Here is a 6,523-nt window from a genome sequence, read left to right on the forward strand (position 1 = left end):
AGAGGAAGGTTAAAAAACCCTTACAAGGCATGGTCCAATTAGCCCCTAAAGGGAAAAATTCCTTCCCGACTCCAGATGGCAATCAGATAAAATCCCTGAATCAACATCATTAGGCATTACCTAGTAATTGTAGCCATGGATGCCTTTCAATGCAAGGAAAGCATCTAAGCCCCCTTCAAATGCAGGTATAGAGTTTGCCATAAGGACTTCCTGTGGCAATACATTCCACATCTTAATCACTCTTACTGTAAAGAACCCTTTCCTAAATAAATGGCTAAAACGTTTTCCTCCATGCGCAGATCATGTCCTCTAGTCCTTTGAGAAGGCCTAGGGACAAAAAGCTCATCCGCCAAGCTATTATATTGCCCTCTGATGTATTTATACATGTTAATTAGATCCCCTCTAAAGCGTCTTTTCTCTAGACTAACCTTTCTTAATAAGTGAGACCTTCCATCCCACGTATCAATTTTGTTGCTCGTCTCTGCACCTGCTCTAAAACTGCAATATCTTTTTTGTAATGTGGTGCCCAGAACTGAATTCCATATTCCAGCTAGCATCTCGAGTTTTTATTTCCCTTTTAATGCATCCCAAAATTTTGTTAGCTTTAGCTGCAGCTGCTTGGCATTGAGTACGATTATTTAACTTGTTGTCAATGAGTACTCCTAAGTCCTTCTCCAAGTTTGATGTCCCCAACTGTATCCCATTTATTTGGTATGGTGCTAGACCATTAGTACGTCCAAAATGCATGATTTTACATTTGTCAACATTGAATTTCATCTGCCATGTATGTGCCCATATAGCCATCCTATCCAGATCCTGTTGCAATATGACACTATCTTCCTGAGAGTTGATGATTCTGCACAATTTTGTATCATCTGCAAAAATAGCAACATTGCTCACTACTGCATCTACTAGGTCATTAATAAATAAATTGAAGAGCACTGGACCCAGTAAAGACCCCTGTGGGACCTCACTGCTAACAGTCTCCCATTTTGAGTACGATCCATTGACCACAACTTTTTGTTTTCTGTCCATTAGCCAGTTCACTATCCATGAACACAGACTCTTCCCTAGTACTTGCATCCTCAACTTTTGCACCAGACTTTTGTGGGGAACAGTGTCGAAGGCCTTTGCAAAGTCCAAGTATATCACATCTACAGCATTCCCAATATCCATATTAGCATTCACTACCTCATACAAGCTGAGCATGTTAGTCAAACAGGACCTGTCTTTAGTAAACCCATGTTGATGCTGAGAAATAAGATTATTTTCCAGTATGAAGTCATGTATAGTATCTCTTAGTAACCCCTCAAATAGTTTGCATACAACTGATGTTAAGCTTACAGGTCTATAATTTCCTGGATCAGATTTTTTGCCCTTCTTAAATAATGGGAAAACGTGGGCTGTACGCCAATCCACTGGGACTCTGCCAGTTGCAAGAGAGTCACAAAAGATAAGATAAAGGGGTTTATCTATAACTGAACTTAATTCCCTTAGGACCCGAGGATGCATGCCATCCGGGTCAGGTGCCTTGTCTATTTTTAATTTATTTAGTCTTGCCTTCACTTCTTCCTGCGTTAAGTATTTAATATTACAGTTAGAAGATTGAGACTCTTCCGCCTCTGTAGTTTGCAACAGTGCTGTTTCTTTTGTGAAGACAGAAGCAAAGAAAGCATTTAATAACTCTGCCTTACCTTGGTAATCCACCATTGAGTTCCCGCCCTCATCCTTTAGGAGTCCTATACAGTCAACCTTTTTTTTTTTAGAGTTAATGTACTTGTAAAACTTTTTTGGGTTAGATTTGATATCCTTAGCGATTTGTTTTTCAGCTTCAATCTTTGCCTGCCTAATTTCTTTTTTACAATTTTTATTGCACTCCTTATAATTGCTTAGTGCAGCCTCGGTCCCCTCCTGTTTTAAGACCTTATAGGCATTCTTTTTCCTCTAAATTTTATCTTTAACCTTTCTATTCATCCATAGAGGCCTTTTTTTCTGTGCCACGTAATTCTCTGTGCCACGGTCCCTGATGAATTAGGCCTTAACTCAAAGTAGGATAACACTCGATTTCTAAAATTCTGAAAGTCAGATCTGTGACCAGAAAACCTTTCGGGCACAGGCATATGTAAGTCTGTACCTGGAGGAGATCGCACTAAATTCACAGCCGTCTGTAGGACTTGTGCAGACCCAGACAAAGCGTTGATCTGGGTTTGATGACTGTCCAGCACTTGGATGAAATTTTCCACCGAGGTGGTGAGTGCATCGAGACGGCTGTTAAGTGCGTCCATTTGGTTTTGGTCTGCCGTTCTGTAATGATCGGTGTCAACACACAGAGAGAATCTGATTATTGGTGATCTGCAGTATCACCAAGAATACAGATATATACCTGATTATGGATGATCTGCAGAATCACCAATTATCCAAGTATAACTAACCTCTGGACACCTGTATAGTGTGAGTGCTTGGTGCAACAGTAATAACTTTGAGTAGGACCACCCGAGGGGCAGGTGGTCCTTGGCAGTATGGGAAATACTTCCCTCTGGGAAGTGCAAGAACCTTCCAGCAGCCTGAGACATCCAAAGGGGTGGAGCCCCAGGCTGAATAGCAGGAAGGACCTGTGGCTGAGTGACACCTGGAAGGTGGGTGTCAGCAGCAGGTCTGGAGACTAATCTCTCAAATGGAGAGAGATAGCTCTCGAGGTCGGCAACACACGGGCAGACAAGGTACAGAGACAGAAGGCTGATTCGGTAACCAAGGGCAGGCAGGGTTGGCAACAGGTAATAAGATATACGTAGGTACCGAATCAGAAAGCAGAGGTATAGTCAGAAATGCAATAGGTCATAACAGATATCAAACAATGCCTAGTCTTGGGTGTGAGGTCCATGGTCTCGACACCCTGGAACTAGTCTGAAGTAATATGATGGTACACAGTATCCCTAGTCTTGGGTGTGAGGTCTGTGGTCTCGACACCCTGGAACTAGTCTGAAGTATAACACAATGATAACACAGAGTCCCTAGTCTTGGGTGTGAGGTCCGTGGTCTCGACACCCTGGAACTAGTCTGAAGTATAACACAATGACAACACAGAGTCCCTAGTCTTGGGTGTGAGGTCCGTGGTCTCGACACCCTGGAACTAGTCTGAAGTATAACACAATGATAACACAGAGTCCCTAGTTTTGGGTGTGAGGTCCGTGGTCTCGACACCCTGGAACTAGTCTGGAGTATAACACAATGATAACACAGAAGTAATCTGGCTCAGTGTGATTTCCCAGGTCCTCCTGGTTCTAACACACTGTAGGATCTGACTATGGTCTGAGTGCTTTCACGTAAGTGTTCGCAACGGCAGACAACCTGAGACTGACCAGCAGTGACTATATATAGAGCGGCGCTCTCCAGCGCCACCCATCGTCAATCAACCAATAGCCACTTGCTTTGAGGTCAGCTGACCAACCTGGTCAGCTGATCCCTCCTCGTTTGTCATAAAGGTTCTGCCTCTCAGCGCGCATGCGCGTATTCCTCAATCTGTGTGAACTAACAGACCCAGCCACACCAGACGCACGCTGCTGCGTGCAAACCTCCGCGCTGGACGCGGAATCAGCTGCCTTGCCGCCAGTACACGCGGCGGCTTTTCCGCGTTCTATTACATTCTCTTTGACATATGAGCTGATTGATAATTTTGATTTTTGGATTTGTTGGTTATTTACAAGGTTTTTTGTTGTTCCTTTATTTTTCTTGGGTCAGAATCCATCAATGAATATGGAAGATACTAGAACCTAGAGCCCTAATAAGAACGTCCTTTCCAAGTCCTGTCTGGATTGATTGATGTTTGGAATTATATAATTTTTGTAATTGATTAGTCATGTGCCGGATAATTTTTTACACAGTCTGTAGTTAATATTTTTTGTCAAATGATGGCAGCAGCATATAGATCTATTGTCTTGGTGGTGGGCTGTTTCACTTCACTGCTGGGAATTGTGAGCTCTGATTATATTATATTGCTGTTGTTTGTAAATTTGTGTTTTGCTGCTTTGATATCTGGTAGGCTTGTGCATTGCAGTTCATCAGATATCTAGCCGCAAGTGTTAGTTTTAAAAGTTTTTAAAAGTACATTTTTTTTCCTCTAGTGTGCTTGCAACAGGCAGGTAATTAGCTAGGGGGAGGGATTAGCTGTAACAGGAGGTATTTGGTCAGCTTCAGGACTCAGTACTGAGCTTGCTCAGTCTGTGGCTTGCTCACTAAGTGGCTTTGACACAAGTGGCATAGGCGTTAAAAACAGGCGTTACAACACAGGCACAAAGAGAGGTGAGAGGAATCAGGTAAAAAAAAAAAAAAAAAAAAAAAAAAAATTTAAACAATATTGCAGTTCTTTGCATTGGTTAGGATGTGCTAACACGTTGTGGTGTAGTCTTTAAGTTTTGAGGACTCCACCCCAACTTTACTCACTCCCCCTCCTCCACCCCAACCTTACTCACTCCCCCTCCTCCACTCCAACTTCACTCACTCCCCCTCCACCCCTCCCTCTCTTCCACCCCAGCTGCACTCACTCCCGAACTTCACTCCCTCTCCCGTTTCAACTTTTACCGCCACAGTTTACTTTAAATAAAATTTCCCCACACAATAGTCATCATGTTGGACTATGCTGTACAGTGTACATCCTGTGACATGTATGCATGCCTTGATCAGCGGATTGAGGGTGTTTACTGTTGCCCTGGGTGTGTGCGTGTTGCTCAGTTAGAGGCGGAAGTCGCAGAGCTAAATAAGCATCTCGCAACACTGAGACGCATACACAACATGGAGATGAGCTTGGATCTCACGATCCAGACACTGGATGGAATCGGTGAAGATGAGGTGGGTGGAGTAAAGCCAGAGCAAGAAGCAGAGGTAGCCGCTAGTTGGGTCACAGTTAGAAGGGGTAGGGGAAAAAGTGACAGGGAGGCTAGTCCCGAGTTGTCCCTCACTAATAAGTATGCTTGTTTGCGTAATATTGGGGAGGATGATTCAGGAGTAGCAATGCTGCAGCAGGATGTGCTCCTTAGCAACCAAGGGGCAGACTGCTGTAACGAGAAAGGGAATAGGAGTGCAGCTAAGGCTAGACAGGTACTGGTGGTAGGGGATTCAATTATTAGGCGCACAGATAGGGTAATCTGTCGAAGAAACCGTGAATGCCGTACAGTCTGTTGCCTCCCGGGTGCTCGGGTTCGGCATGTAGCGGAAAGAATTGACAGATTATTGGGTGGGGCTGGGGAAGACCCAGCTGTCATGGTACACATTGGCACCAATGACAAAGTTAGTGGGAGATGGAAGGTCCTCAAAAATGATTTTCAGGTACTTGGAGATAAACTTAAAGCAAGGACCTCCAAGGTGGTGTTCTCTGAAATACTGCCAGTGCCACGCGCTACATCTGAGAGACAGAGGGAGCTTAGGGAGTTAAATAAGTGGCTGAGAAATTGGTGTAGGAAGGAAGGGTTTGGGTTCCTGGAGAACTGGGCAGACTTTGCAGTCGGCTACAGGTTCTACAGCAGGGATGGGCTGCACCTTAATGGGGAGGGTGCAGCTGCATTGGGGGAGAAGATGGCTAAACGGTTGGAGGAGATTTTAAACTAGGATCTGGGGGGAGGCGGGAGGATAAAGTCTCAATATGTAGACAAGATAAGGTAAAAAGACAGTGGGAGCCTAACATTATGGGGGGTGGAGAGGGGGGTGGGGACAGTGTAAAGATTAAGGAGGTTGGTAAAACTTCAAGTAGCCCATTTCGTGTAAACAAAATTGGTAAATGTGTTGGTAAAAATATAAAGTGCATGGTAACCAATGCTCGGAGCCTTGCAAATAAAATAGACGAACTAGAGTTCATTCTGAATGACAAAGGCTCTGACATTGTGGGAATAACCGAGACATGGATGGATGAAAGCCAAGACTGGTTAGCTAATTTAAAAGGATACAATGTGTTTAGGAGGGATAGAACAGGGAAAAAAGGTGGAGGGGTTTGTCTCTTTGTTAAGAATTCTTTTACAGCTGTCCTCAACGATGAGACGGAGGAAGATTGCGAAGATGTGGAGTCCGTTTGGGTAAATATTCATGGTGGAAATAAAAGTTGCCAATTGCTTATTGGGGTATGCTACAGACCACCTCTTATTAATGAAGCTGCAGAACTGCGATTACTACAGCAGATTGAAAAAGCTGCAAGTAAAAACGAGGTCATAATTATGGGCGACTTCAACTTTCCAGACATTGACTGGGGTATTGAGGCTACCCATTCTGGTAAAAGCAGCAGATTTCTGGCAGCACTACAGGACAATTACTTGACTCAAATGGTAACGGAACCAACTAGGGGGAATGCGTTACTGGATCTGATCATTTCTAATAGACCAGATAATGTATCAAATGTGCAGGTTCAAGAACATTTGGGAAATAGTGATCACAACATGATAACGTTTGATCTGGTGACTGATAGGCCACGGGGCAGCGGGACCACTAAAACTATGAATTTTAGAAAAGCAAAGTTCAATCAAATTAGGCAGGCACTAAG

The sequence above is a fragment of the Hyperolius riggenbachi genome, chromosome 3 (genome assembly GCF_040937935.1).
Source record: "Hyperolius riggenbachi isolate aHypRig1 chromosome 3, aHypRig1.pri, whole genome shotgun sequence".
Taxonomy (NCBI): Eukaryota; Metazoa; Chordata; class Amphibia; order Anura; family Hyperoliidae; genus Hyperolius; species Hyperolius riggenbachi.